The sequence below is a fragment of the Dermacentor silvarum genome, chromosome 4 (genome assembly GCF_013339745.2).
Source record: "Dermacentor silvarum isolate Dsil-2018 chromosome 4, BIME_Dsil_1.4, whole genome shotgun sequence".
Taxonomy (NCBI): domain Eukaryota; kingdom Metazoa; phylum Arthropoda; class Arachnida; order Ixodida; family Ixodidae; genus Dermacentor; species Dermacentor silvarum.
The window spans coordinates 119095044-119110064 of record NC_051157.2 but is presented as its reverse complement, the minus strand read 5'-3'; positions in this window follow the sequence as shown (position 1 = coordinate 119110064).

Genomic DNA, 15021 nt, shown 5'->3' with positions numbered 1-15021 from the left:
AATCGCGCTGCTCATAGCATGTTTGGCAGGACGACGCCTGCAACTGCCAAGCTGTGTAGCAATTGCTACATTTGGGTGGATGTCTCAGTTTCCCTTTAATTACTTATATCCACCTAGCGGATTTCCGCTGAACTATTACGTCATACACTTGCCTTTTCTTCGAGTTGTCGATAAATTTGACTTCGCCCTGCCATCTGCTCGCCGCCTGGTTAGCTCAGATGGCAGAGTGGCTGCCCCGGAAAGGCGGTGGTCCCGGGTTCGAGTCCCGGACCAGGACGAATTTTTCTTCAACTGCGAGGCTTCAACCGGGTTCGAGGAAACCGGTTGGGTTTCCATTGTAGCAATTGCTACTTTTGGGTGGATGTCTCAGTTTCCCTTTAATTACTTATCTCCACCTAGCGGATTTCCGCTCTACTATTACGTCATACAACTGCCAAGCTCGCATGTCACATGGCGTTATCTTGGAAAGTCAGCAGCACGTATCCTCGATGCGTGACGCTTGAAACGCTTAACGTTTTCATCTCTCTCACTTTCTATTTCTATTTGCTCTAAATCACTAGCCGTGTAAATAAGCGGAACTGTCAGCCACTCTACGCGGCGAATCTAACCTTTCGTGAAAGCCCAGAGCTACCTAAGAGTCGTTTTACTTCGATACAACAGCGACATTTGTCCGTTCATTCTAGTCTAAAATAGACAGCATACACCCTAAGGCCTCATTCACACAGCCGTCAAACGCTCCGTCACGTCACCATCACGGCATCCGTTATCGTCAGGGGAGAGGGTTTCCGAGAGGGTTTCCGTCACCGTGCTGGCGACGGAAACGTAGAGCACCGCTCTGCGTCGCCGGCGAGCCGTTTTTGAGGGGAAAACGACTCGGAAACCCTCTCCCCGGACGAAAACGGATGCCGTGACGGTGACGTGACGGAGCGTTTGACGGCTGTGTGAATGAGGCCTAATGAATCCTTCCTCAAGATGTTATTCGGGTTAAGGATGATTACAGTAGGACATCTCACCGAAATCGCGCTTACATGGAAACACCCTGAAACTCACACCGAACAAACAATAATCTCTCTCTCTTTATTTGAATTATTACTATTAGGGTTACATAAAGGGTACAATGACTTCTGTAAAAAACACCGCCTAAGCACTCCGTGCAGGTGGTTAACCAGCGAAGCTGAAACGTGCGGCCCCGGTGTTTAGCAGTGGGTTAATCCCGACGCTGTATTGAAGCGTTTCTCAATTATTGGTTACATGTTTGTGTTTATATTTGAACACAAGCGCCAATGGCGGGCGGATGCTGCTAACCATGACGCCGAGCTAATTCGAGATATCGAACGCATGCGACAACGGCGAGCCGAGGAAGCGGCGTTGCGGGCAGAGCAGCGTCAACGTGGCAATGGCGGGAACGCGTTCGCTAACGACGTCACTAACGACGCTGCCAATGGCGCGCGCGCTTGGGTGCGGCGTAGAGAACGACGCATCTGACGGCGCAGCCAATGAAGACGTTTAGCGAAACATGGGACGAACGGTTTTTCGTTTCGCCTAGCCATATATAGCTTTTGCTATAAAACAGCATCTATTGCGAAAACATCGGTCTTTTCCGGTTCCAATAAAATTTGAAGACAGGAATCTCAAGACACACAACTCCCATGTGTTGTGTTATTTCCAACGCTCACCCCTGCCTAAAGTCGGGCATTCAGATTGGCAGTATTGTCTTAAATAAAAAAATATAACATTGCGATAAATATGGTTTCATTTTTAGCAGGGGCGAATTAGTAGTGGCCAACACCCCATGCAATGGCACCTTCGCAATTAACAACTAAAGCCACTCTCAGAGCCTCCTACTTTTGTGTACTGCAAGCGCCGGAAGCAATTGTTAGAGCCGGCAATATGTCACACCCCCATGTTTTGGTCGTCATCTATAGCGGCAGTTCATCCGCGAGGCGTTCCTGTAACAGCTGAAATGGGGGTACGACCACGGACTAGGTAGGATGCCGTTATGGGCGAGCACCTGGCGATTACTTCGCTTATCCTATTTTCACCGCTCTGTTCACGGCCGCAGTTCTGGCTCACCTGCCGCAACAGCGGCGGACGCTCGGAAATGCGGCGGACGATAAGACAGCCTCGAAAATTCAGTGTGAGAGAACATGCTAAGAAACCTCTGTAGGGCTCCTTTTAAGATGAGAACCCCCATTATCAGCCAAGAACCAGACTGACCTCCAGACCTACCTTGTGGTACCTTGAGGTACCTACCTTGAGGTACCTGGAGGCACCTGGAGGTATCTTCAGCGAACAAGGCGCATGCTCTAGCCGTACCATCGCAGCGAGGCTGATGGTATGGTGCTACAATGGTGTCCGAGCGCATAGTTGTGATGACATATACGCATAGAACGTGCCAAAATTTGTAAAATAAAGGTTGTGAGGGATGGCTCTTCAAATCAAAAGTACCTGCCACGGTAGCCCAGTGGCTATGACATTTACGATGCTGAGGTCGCGGGTTCAATCCCGACCGCGGGCCGGAATGCAAAAACGCTCGGGGAGCTTGCATTGTGTGCACGTTAAAGAACCCCAGGTGGCCAAAATTAATCCGGAGCCCCACTGCTACAAGCGAGCTTTACAATCAGATCGTGGTTTTGGCACGTAAAACTTCTGAATTTATCAAAAGCATCTTCCTCTTATTGCGTACCTTATGTACGGCAGGAAAAAAGTGACGTCCGCGTTGCCTACGGCCCACATGTGGGAGATGGCAATGCTGGAGACAACGGGAACGATGACGAAGTACACTATGACGCCGACCCTGACGTACTTTCTCGCTATCCTCAAGGACTGCGACCCCTGCAAAAAAGAAATGCGAGAGATAAAACGTGATAAGCGATAGGTATCTTGACACGCAAGTTCCGACCTGGATCGAACCTTCTTTGTGGTTCGTCAAGTAGGAAAATTTCCCACCTGCCGGCCGCCGCGCTCACCATACAACGAGCGCGTTTAAAACTTGCGAAATAGGCTTCATCGTCCAGTTGAATGTAAATGAATAGCGTAAAATGAGCAAAAAAAAATGAAAGTACGTGTCCGCGTCCGCGACACTCATTCTCGCGAGTTTGGCGACACAACTTTCTTTTCATCGTTTTAATAGTTTTCCTATTTGCGCAACGCTGCTAGCGTGTGCCCCGAAAGGTCACATGCTAATCAGGCGCCACCATTAGTAATTCATAAAGCGTGCATGGAGACGTCGCCTATTGATTTATTTTGTTCTGTAGGATCGCCAGACATAAGAAGCGAAAAACACGGAGATATAGATAAGCATCACCCTCCTTCGCCGTGCCATTGGGTAACTGATTTCTTTTCTTTTTTTTAATTTCCTTCGTATTCCAAGTGATCGCAAGAATTCGCCGCTGGTTCTTGGTTGCTCTGGCTTGCGAATGCCACACGCGTGCTTTTCCAAGGAATTTGGACAAGTAAACAGGACACAGTGTCCTTTTTGGCTGATTGACTGCATTGTACACGTGTACTCAACGACTGTGTGCTTTTATAGCATGTCTGCGGAATTTCTGTTTCTAGTGTTTCAACGCACTATCCCTCCGAATACGATCATGCAACACCATGGTGCCAATGGTATCTGGAGGGCCTGGGCGACTTGTAGCCCCTAGAAGATCCGACTACATTCACGCAACACCCGTATTAATCGACGCGTCAATACTATTATCGATGGGGGAAAAAAACCTGTCATATAATAAATGTTGTTTTCTTTTTATTATAAACATTTCTTATCATCTGTCGTGCTTAGTGGCTGATCTCGACGACGTAACGGGAACATGCGCATTCGCGCGAGCAAGATGATGTCATGCGGCATGCAAGAGTTTATACCAAGGCCAGTAAAGTTCAGGTTCTTCTTTAACACTCTTCTACTTGGGCGTCCGAGACGCACCGCCAGAGCCGGTTTACGCAAGTAGAGGATGTATACTGCCGCTAACGATAGCGGCGACTGGTTCGCTGGATGCTTCTGCTTGATCGAAGTAGACACAGATGACGAGAGAAAAGAAAAACTTTCTATTTACAATTATTTACAAGACTTTACATGAAGTTACAAGTACACATAATAGACGGAACTGGTACACATAGGGCGACCCTATAACGACATAGTCGATGGTGCATAGCACCGAAGTTTGTCCAGAACCGCCTCGTCGGGGCAACGGGGCCACATTTTTAACCCTTCGGTGCCCCGCCCCAAGCATTTACCAACCAATCGCCACCGAGTGGCTATGAGTGGTACGCCGACGCACCAATCAGGAATCCTGTACTAGGATCGTCTTGTTCACCGGCACTTCCGGTATTGCTCTTCTCCCTCTCCCTCAAAACAACATACAAATAAAAACAACGCTCCAAGAGGGGGGGGGGGGGATGACAGCTGCATAGCATGTGTGCTCCCTGGCAAAGCCACAGCGCCCAGCACAATGTGTAAAATAAAATCTAAAGAACAGGCAGCACCTGGAAGCTGCAGCGATTGACCTTTGCTGTGGCCCCTTCTCCGCTCGTACCGCTCGTACCTATACGAAAAACCGATACCGTAGTAGCTACAGGTCCTTTGTCAATGAAAGACCTGTTCACTAAATGCTTGCTCAGAGAGGCCCTTCACGATGGTCTTCTTGGCCACGGTCTCCGAAACGCCATGCAAGAACGGTTACAATGGGAAAGGTGCCGGAGTACTGCGTTCACCCTTTCGGTGCCGACTACCCGCCCGGCCCGCGCCCATCAGGAGCCAGCGTCAGTCACGGACATCTAAGCTTTTGTTGTCAGGGCGACTGCACGGGATGTACGAGACGAAGCACCGATGTTCCCTCTTCTTTAGGTCAGCTTTGTGTACTCTTGGGTGCCGCCGGCGTCGTCACGCACCCTCTATGTTCGCTCAGTGCCCGCCGGCTCAACGCGCCCCTCCGCGTGTCGGGTATAATCGGCATGTCGTGAGCTGTGCCTCGACCTAATCTCGGCGCCGTCGCCGCGACGGGCGCCCACCACTGGCACTTAATCCTCCCATTGTATTTCGTTTGTCAAGCAACGATCATTGACAAAATGCGCTAGCTGTCTCTTCCCTTTCGTCGCAGCCGTTTCGCCTGGCGAGACCAGGTTGAACAAAAACGCCCATCTTAAGCCCTCTAAGCAGCAACCAAAGAACTAGCTAGCGCTTCTATAGCAGCAGGCTTACAAGGCCCGTATTGACAAAAACGTCGTCGCCATCGCCGTCGCGGTGAGGTTCCGTATAAAGTCCAAGGGCGATAAAATCGTCGTCGCGCGCCGTATGTGCGAGTGAAGGCGCGCGGGGGACGCGAACTGTCACGGAAAGCGAACGCACGGAGGAGTGCAAACGCGACTTCCGTCGAACGAAAGGCCATGGGGGTATGGGGAGGAGGGAGGCGGGGCGACGCTGTGCTACGGCGCCAAATGCTTATCTTGCAACCCAGCGCAAGGGTAACTGGCAACGCAATCTCCCACGAGAAAGGAGCAAAGCGGGAATGAATGCGCGGGAGATATTTGGGAGGGGGGGGGGGCGACTTCTACTCTGCCAACAAATGCGTTCTTGTACTTTACTCCGGTACGGGCTGTCGTTGTTGTCGCATGTGGTCGAACGCACCGTATCTTGCAAGCGATCTCCACACGGCTCTGACCTTGTATGCGCTGTGCTTACGCCGCTCAGTTTCTGATGAAGCGATAGACTACACGAACCTTCACTCGCTGCGGCTGCCGCGCTTCCCTACGCCAGCGTTTTGACAGTGGTTGTCTGGGGTCATCGAGTGGGATCTATTCACGTTTGCTTGTGCACGCTTGTTAATTCAGTTATTAAGCGAATGTGTCAAGTTTATGCAGCCAATAAAGATACTATCCCTACTCCTTATAGCTTCCTACTAATTTGCTACGACAATTGAGGCTTCAAATTTCGGGCGAAACTGCAACGTTTTTTGTTTTTTTTTTGTTTCAGTGAGCTTCACCGCAACACAGAACGTGGGAAAGCCAGTTTCCAAAGACCAAGCTTACAGCAATGCACATTAAGTCGGCTTCACTTTTATAGAGAAATGCATTGCTGGGAAGACGTTTTTCCAGGGGCAATATAAGTCGCCTTATATTAAAATGTGAAGGCCCCAGTAGAGAACTGCACGGGCTCGGGCTTACACGAAAGCCGGGCCGGGCAGGGCAGTTTTTATTGCGATACCAATTATATGGACACTTCAGCCGGATTTCTGCCGTCGGCGTCGCCGTCGCCGTGAGGTTCCGCATAAAGTCCAAGGGCGATAAAATCGTCGCCGCGCGCCGTATGCCCGAGCGAAAGCGTGCGGGAGACGCGCGCTATCACGGAAAGCGAACGCACGGCGGAAAGCAAACGCGACCGTCGCGCGAAAGGCCGTGGGGGTATGGGAGGGAGGGAGGCGGGGCGAGGCTGTGCTGCGGCACCAAAGGCGTATCTTGCAACCGGGCGCAAGGGGAACTTTCCTCTCAATCTCCCACGCGCAAGCAAGAAAGCGGGAAGGCAGTGCGGGAGGGAGCGGGGAGGAGGGCGCTCTTCTACTCTGCCAACAACGGCGCTCGTACTTTGCCCAGCTGTGTCGCTCGCCCACACCGTCTCTTATCTCCACACGGCTCTGACCTTTATGCGCCGTGCATTCGCCGCTCAGTTTCCGTTGAAGCGATAGACCGCACGTACCTTCGCCCGCTGCTGCGGCGTATATATGCGCTTGCTGCCAGCGTTTTGACAGTCGTTGTCTGCAGTCATTCAGTGTGATCTATTCATGTTTGTTTGTGCGCGCTCACACCACGCTTGTTCAATCAGTTAGTAATAGTCGGGCCACATTTTCCAACGCACGCTACACATGCAATGCTGCCCGGGTCGGCAGTGCAGCGCTACAGGTGTGTCCCTTCGCACGCGCTGCCCACGGGAAGCGCTTCTCATCAACACCACCGTTTCACACGCGCCTCCTCGTGGTCATCGAATCTCTCTTCATGTCGGTCTACTTACGCCGCCGCACACCTGCTTACTTAATCAGCTCATGTTTACTACAATTCATATTGCTACCAAAGCCGCTCACCTTACTTCGTATGGCATTGCTGTGTTGCTATCGCATTCATTGCTTCGCCCTAAGGGCGAAACTGTGACATTTTTTTATCAAGCGTGACAAGACGCAGCGCGAGAGTGAGGGAGAAGCTTAACGTCACCCACAGTAGGGTGGCTACCCACAGCAAGCGCGCGGAGCGAAACAGCAGCGCCCCGTTGTGGCCAGGCAGCCGCTCCTGCCGCAGGAGCCGTGGTCCGTTTACTTTTCTGGCCGATAGTACAATCAGGGTCCTTCAATACTTTTCTCCTGGTCATGAACCTCCCGCGTAACGCTATGGGAGAGCTTCATATAGCGCCCGCAGTTGCGGCGCCGCGGCGCTCGCGTCGCTAGAAGGGCGACGGGGAAGGCGGCCTTTGCCGCCGGAAAGCGGAGTGTCGGCGCGGCGTGCTGTTGTGCGTGGTTGTTTTATGGCGATAGCAATTATATGGACACTTCAACCGGATTTCTGCCGTCGCCGTCGCCGTGAGGTTCCCTATAGATAAAATTTGCGCCACGCGCCGTATGCCCGAGCGGAAGCGTGCGGGGACGCGCGCTATCACGGAGAGCGAACGCACTCAATCACCCACGCGCAAGCAAGGAAGCGGGAAGCCAGCGCCGGAGGGAGCGCGGGGGGGGGGGGGGGGCGCACTTCTACTCTGCCCTCAACCGCGCTCGTCGCTCGCTCGCCCGCACAGTCTCTTATCTCCACACGGCTCTGACCTTTATGCGCCGTGCATTCGCCGCTCAGTTTCCGTTGAAGCGATAGACCGCACGTACCTTCGCCCGCTGCGCGGCGTATGCGCTCGCTGCCAGCGTTTTGACAGTCGTTGGCTGCAGTCATTCAGTGTGATCTATTCATGTTTGTTTGTGCGCGCTCACACCACGCTTGTTCATTCAGTTAGTAATAGTCGGGCCACATTTTCCAACGCACGCTACACATGCAATGCTGCCCAGATCGGCAGTGCAGCACTACAGGTGTGTCCCTTCGCACGCGCTGCCCACAGTAAGAGCTTCTCATCAACACCACCGTTTCACACGCGCCTTCTCGTGATCATCGAGTCTCTCTTCATGTCGGTCTACTTACGCCGCAGCACACCTGCTTACTTAATCAGCTCATGTTTACTACAATTCATATTGCTACCAAAGCCGCTCACCTTACTTCGTATGACATTGCTGTGTTGCTATCGCATTCATTGCTTCGCCCTTAGGGCGAAACTGTGACATTTTTTTTTCGTCTGAACGTGTCTCTCCATGTAGCGACATCGACACTTCGTAATTCACCATAGCAGTGATGCCTAACACTTGCTGTGCGCCAGGCCGCGCTCCGGATACAAGGGCGTCGACGAAAAAGTCTCCTTATTCTGTTTGCCAGCGAACCCGGAACTACGCGACAGGTGGAAGCGAGTAATCCCGCGACAAGAAACTGCCTGGTTCCCGTTTGAATCGAAGTACTTTCGCTTGTGCGAAAAACATTTTGATGCCGGAGATATTATTCGTGCGGACGTGTGTACAGTGAATGGAAGCGTTGTGTCATTGCCACGCGATCGACCCAAACTGGTAGCAGACGCCATTCCGAGGATTTCCTAGGCGTACCTGTGTACTTGTCTAAGCCCAAAGAACGTTCGCATGCACCGACACGGCGCCCACCTGCAAAAAGGCGGCGAGCGGTATCTTCAAACTGCGCTGAAGCCGAAGTTGCGGCCGGCTCAACTGCAGATGTCACCGATGCAGTCGAAGAAGAAATTCACGGTTAGTCTGGTACACACCTTTGGAGTATGCTACTTGCTGACTACGCAGGCAAGCTGGCGTCACTCTCATTACGAAATTCGTTCTTGGTCACTATTTACAGGTGAAGTACGAACTGTGGATCGCCTTGGCGGTGCTGATGCAGAGTGCCTAACACAGCACACCGTTTGCTTTGCCTCATATCTGCAAAGGGTGAAGGCCCAACTTCGCAGGGTGAGGCAACAACTTCATTCGTGTCATCGGAAGCTCGCAAAAGCGGAGGCGCAGGCAAATGAAAAACGGGGCATGCAGGAAACTATTCAGAAGCTATCGGGCCGCGAGAAGCTCATTATAGATCACTGCATCATGAAGGCAAACATGAAGTCAACGAATTCAGTGCGGTAAGCCTGCATTCCTCATGATTTTTTTTGTACAAACCGCCACAGTGTCTGTGTTTTAGAGGTTTACCTGAAGCGCGGCATTTGTAATGAACGTACTTACTTTTCTGCTTAATGATCCAAACGAAAAAGTGATAGCGCTGACTAAAATGACGATGGGCCACGCCTACTCTTATAAATGCAAGATCTATTTCAGGATAAAGAACCTACTGCTAACCAGGTAAACTTTTTAATAACACACACCTAAACAACTTGCAGAGTAGCTGTGCACGGTATGGAAATGTGATGGTTGTCTAGCCATTTGATGCTAATAGCATACACATCTCGTTTTAAATGCAGTGAAGATCTATTATGCTTTCTAGTGTATGACATTTCTCACTCATGTCATTCACTGAGTGATAGAGCAAGATATTTATGTTTCAGATTGATACCCTGGTAGTTCTTTTGGACGATATACTACTGGAGCCGGCTGAGTGCCTGCAAGATATCAATCGTCCGGAGTCAACGAAGGACTGCATTTTGGACTACCTTGGTGGCTAGGTTGCAAGAATGTTTGCTAAAATAAGCTGCAAGGACTGCCTCCAAACACTGAGGAGCACCTCCCGAGAGCCAAGTGCACTGACCAAAATAAAGACTAGGGGATTTTTTTCAAGTGCCATCAGACCAGCTGCTTTGCCTTCTGCAAATTGTGGACGAGCACCTAGAAGTGTGCACCGTGGGCAATATAGCCCGTGCCAATGTCTACATGAACATTGTTGCCTAACAATGTTCTTGCTGGACGACCGTACTTCGTCGGCCAGTGTTGGCTGCGCAACATATTTTGTACGCACTACGGCTGAAGTTGTGCATTTTTTAAAGACGCTAGTCTTTCTTGGGGAACTTAAACGCTGAAAATTTGGTCTGTCTGTCTGTCTGTCTGTCACCCGATTCAGGCACCCGGCCAAAGTTGGACCACTTGCTTACCGCCCACAGTACTTAAACTGGTACGGCTGTTCATACTTGTGAACGTTATCGATCACAAAGTAAATATTACGCATATCTGAGGCGCAACATCACTAGGTGAGTATTAGGAGGTGTGTTCCTTTAATATAAAATACATAGATACGCAACTCTAAAGACCCTAGTTTCTTAAGCTGCGCTGAAAAGGCCACGCTATGCGCGCCGACGAACGACGTTCCCCGACTGCGCGCCGACGAGCGCCCTCTGCCATGGAGGAAGGAAACCCTCTGCACAAGCTCATGTTTCCCGATGTATTGCCAGATGGCGTCCATGTCTCACGCAGCGCCTCCTCAATTTTATCAATGCCAGCCAGATGCGGCCGATTCAACATAAAGGAAGCGCTGTCTGAGGCAGGGCAAAACATAAATGGCCGCTTGATGAAATAATGCGGTAAAATGAAATCTGTTCAAACAAACCTCCATTGCATTTATCATGCCAGGACGGAAATGGTACGAGAACAGCATCACGGGTGGCCGCGGATCAGACCAGCACTCATGTAGTACGGCCGGCAGAAGACTATCGTCTTTCGACGACATTAGCAGCGAAGCACGCAGATACGCGGCAAATTTTTTAATTAAGTGCCGTTAGCATGTTTTTACACGCGAAATTAAGGAACAGACTATTTCGTGCTGGTGCTCGTTCATCCTGTCTAGCCACAGGAGAGAGGAAAGCAGTGACAAATTATTTTTCCTTGTTTTTTGTCTCATTCCCTCTATCCACCAACTTTTCTGCCAGTCTATCAAACGCAATCTTAATTGCAACCATATGTGCAGTAGTGCTTGCGGCACTTTTGATTCTTGACGCTTGCTAGTAATTACTCCCTAATAATTGTATACCATGTCCTCCATTCCGCCCTTTTACTAAGTAGACACTGTCCTGCATGGGGTAGCGTGGTTAGCACAAATCAAAATGCTATCCAGAAAGACCTGCGCAAGCTTGTTTTCTGTTAGGCAGAAAAAATAATACAAAAAATTAGGCTCTAGTTGGATTAAGAAAACTGAGTATAAAGATAAACAAGAGAAACATGCAAGAAATAATGTAGTTATTCAGTTTGATCGGTAAATGTAGCCTTGAATGACCTAGTGACGATGGAAGCTCCGAGCTGGTTTCAATCTGCGCTCGTATTTTTATAAAAAGACTCGGGTGGTGTTTTCGGGTGATAAGTGAAACGCCAACCTTGAATTGATGGTCACTGCGACATTAAATTTGAATGGATGAAAAAGAATACGCTCGCGCAGGTTTGAACCATGGTTAACATTTGTATGCGTAAATGCAAGAACTTTCGCTTAGAAACCGCACATATTGCCTATATCTAGCATGCGCAGTTCACAGCTGCTGCTGCAAATAGTGCCAAGATGACTTTATTCAGACGTGCCTGTGCTGCGCGCGAAATTCCCATTGGCAGCTTAGCGATGCCCCAGAATAAACAGGCAATTAACAGGAGAATAAGCGCTGCGGACCGCCAGCGCGTGGTAGGGTGCACCATAACTTCTTGCGCAAGCAACGTTAATCTGTGGGTCAGCTAAACTTAGTCATGGCGCACTGTATAATTTAAGCACGATTTTAATCACCTACACAGGAATCAAGAAACGTAGGTATAGGTACGAGCACAAGCGAAATTGCAACACTTGACGGGCAGCCTTGAGTGAACCAAATATTGCTAACAATCAAGGACTTGAAGTAATAAACAACTCGCATGTTCAGTTAGCGGACACAGTGAAATAAAAATGTGGGCGAGGTGTTTTTTTTTTTTTTTTTGAGAAACATCCACGCGTACGCGCGACTGCCCTTCCAAGCGCGGCAGATCGGTGCCCTTCTACTGACGGCGGCGCCTCTGGTGGCAGCTTTTGTCCCTATATGAAACTTCGGCGGGAGTTTCATGACCAGGGGCGCGATCTTGTATGCTTGTACGCGTTCCAAAATGGAACGGAGGCGTTCCGTTCCATCGAGCCGCAAACGATTGGTCAATTTGAACGTCGCGGTTCAAATTGACCAATCGTGTGCGGCTCGATGGAACGGAACGCCTCCGTTCCATTTTGGAACACGTACAAGATCGCGCCCCAGAAGAAAGTATTGAAGGACCCTGGTACAATCTAGGGCCGGGATAATGCAACGATTCTATACAATTTCTATTCCTTTTTCCCGCGCCATCAGTGGTCCTACGGTAGGCCCACGTTATCACCGGGACCAGGTTACTGTGAATTATTGTTGATAACAACGGAATAAAATCGGAATGAACGAAATCCCTACATCATGCTGGCTCAGCTCTGGGCCCGTATTATCTTATAATTCTTTTCATTTTCAGTTCTACTTGCCCTTCGTCATAGTTCACACGAAACCACATCTCCGCTATCATTCAGATCGGACACTCAGTGGGATGGATGATCAGAAAGTAATAGGATCGGATGAAAATAATCCTCACATATTACGGCCACAGGAATCAGGCCAAGATGAAAGTTAAGGCCCGTTTATAGTCCGACGTTCCCGGCGCGCGGGCCAGCGTCGTTTGCGGCCGGTCACGCTACGCCGGTTACGCTGCGCCAGCCGAAACGCTATACTCCGACGCGCACGCCGTTGGCTGTTATCTTCCGAGCATGCGCAGAATGATCTCAAGCCCGCGCGCGCGCTTTGAACGGCTGTTTGCGACCGTCGGCGAAGCAAGGGCGAAGCTACAGTGGCTAGAATTAGCGAAGCGGCGTGGGCGCCTTTATTTCTTCGCGCGAAATGCATTGTGGGTCGGCGCAGTCGACGCGACCAACGCGCGAAGGGGTCAGGAGCCAATTCGGCGCCGGGCACGTCGGGGCGCGCCGAAGCCGCCGGTTGCGTTGGCTGCGCTAGTGCGCCCGACTATAGAGGGGGTCGTTTTCGCCAACGTGACGTGGCGTGCGCGCTCACGTTACGTCGGACTATAAACGGCCCTTAGGGCGCCGAAAAAACGCACACACTGCGCTTGTTTGCACCTCGCTTTTCATTCTTGGCTGGTATTCACAAAATACCTTTTATACAAGAATATTTCGTAGGCGAAAGTGTCAGCCAATCACTATGCAGGACATATTAGCCTACGCGAAGACAAAGATCACGTAGGAACGAAAAGCTCTATGGAATCGGCCTCTTGATTCTTGCAGAGGCTTCCCTGGGGGATGAAGGACCAAAAATTCCAGCTCACAAGCTTACGCTAACACAGCCGCCAGCACTTATACACAAGAGCTGTTGACCGAGAAAGACGGAGCAAATTTAGCAACCAAGTGCCAAGGACGAGGTTTCTCAACCACGTATTTTTACGCTTAGGTTATTAAAGAACATTTGCCCGCTAAGCTAGCGTAAGATTGATAGGCTTCGAATGGCCCTCGAGTTTTCTTTTTTTTTTTCTTACGGTTGCCTTCTCCAAGCTTATTCGCCATTACTATAATTCTTCTTGATGCAGTTACCTGTGCAGGCATCCTATTAATTTCTGCCACTCAATTACTTTCAAAATAAACAAAGAAGACGTATTACGATCATGATGTAAATCCGAAGGACAAAGAGGCCAAGAAAAATTATTGAATGAATGCGCACTCCGAGCTAATTTCATTGAAGAAGATGCTGACATATATGTATAATATTCTAGCTAACATGATGCAAGGTTTTAAAAGAAAAAGCGTAAGACTGTTGAGAAGGCACTTAAATGTTCGTTGTTAGCAGCCATCGAAAGTAGCCTACATTGTGTGTGTGTGCGTGTGTGTGTGTGTGTGTGTGTGTGTGTGTGTGTGTGTGTGTGTGTGTGTGTGTGTGTGTGTGTGCTCTATAACTTAAACAAATAGTTCTATTTTCTGAACAAATTTGTAATTTGTATAAATCGGCAATGTAAATACTATAGTTTCAGAGCAAATTTCACCACATCACATTTAATCATTTGCGGCGCGTTACCCCTCATGTAGCTCTTCTTCTAGCGTTAAAAAATTTTTCGGGAAATTTTAAAAAAGAAGACGTGACCCTTCACATATGCGTCACATCAGTGCTACATTATAACATTGCCAACGATACAATTCGGCAAGAAAAATGTCCAGGCTTGCCCCATGAATGCGGTTAAAAACTGCGGCTAAATCTGCACAATTGATGAGAGAAGAAGAAAAGAAATGAGACGCCGGAGATGTTAACCAAGAAAGCATCTGTTGGCTACCCTACGCTGGGTGAATGGTTAAGGAGAAATAACAGCACAGTATACTAGACACAATTTACATGATTATCGATTAGCTTGTCAACTCCATGGCTTGTTGATCTATTGGGACTGCCACTCGTAGCGTGGAAGTGTGAGCCGCATATGCGAAATAATTGTTGGAAGTCAGCGCCGTGTGCGCATAGAGTAACATACGGATTACAAGAGTGGCCACTCGAGCCTAAAAGCGGCCGAGCTACGCAGATTCATGCCGCCCGCTAGAGGGCAATACAACACTCCTGTCTCCAAGGGAACGCGCGTACTACTAATCTATTGTAGTAACTTTTCTATGGTGCACTAACGTCTACTTGTCTATGTGGCTGCAGACGTAGGCGTTATCAACGGGATCAGCCGGCCGGAGCGGTGGATGATAAAGACTAGTATAAAGAATAACGCATCTTTACAAAATATCGGCCATGGTGTGATCAGGCAAGGCGACGCTACAAAGATGTGCGATAACGTCTGCGTGGTTTTTGCTGGGTTTCGCCTGCCAGAACGTGTCTGTCTGCTTGGCTGCTGCTTGGTAAGAAGGCCTTCATTACGTCGTTTTTCCCTTCATTACTTCGCAAATTGCTTATGTATTGTCACTTCAGCCGTAATTAACATTTGTCGCATTGTGCTGTTC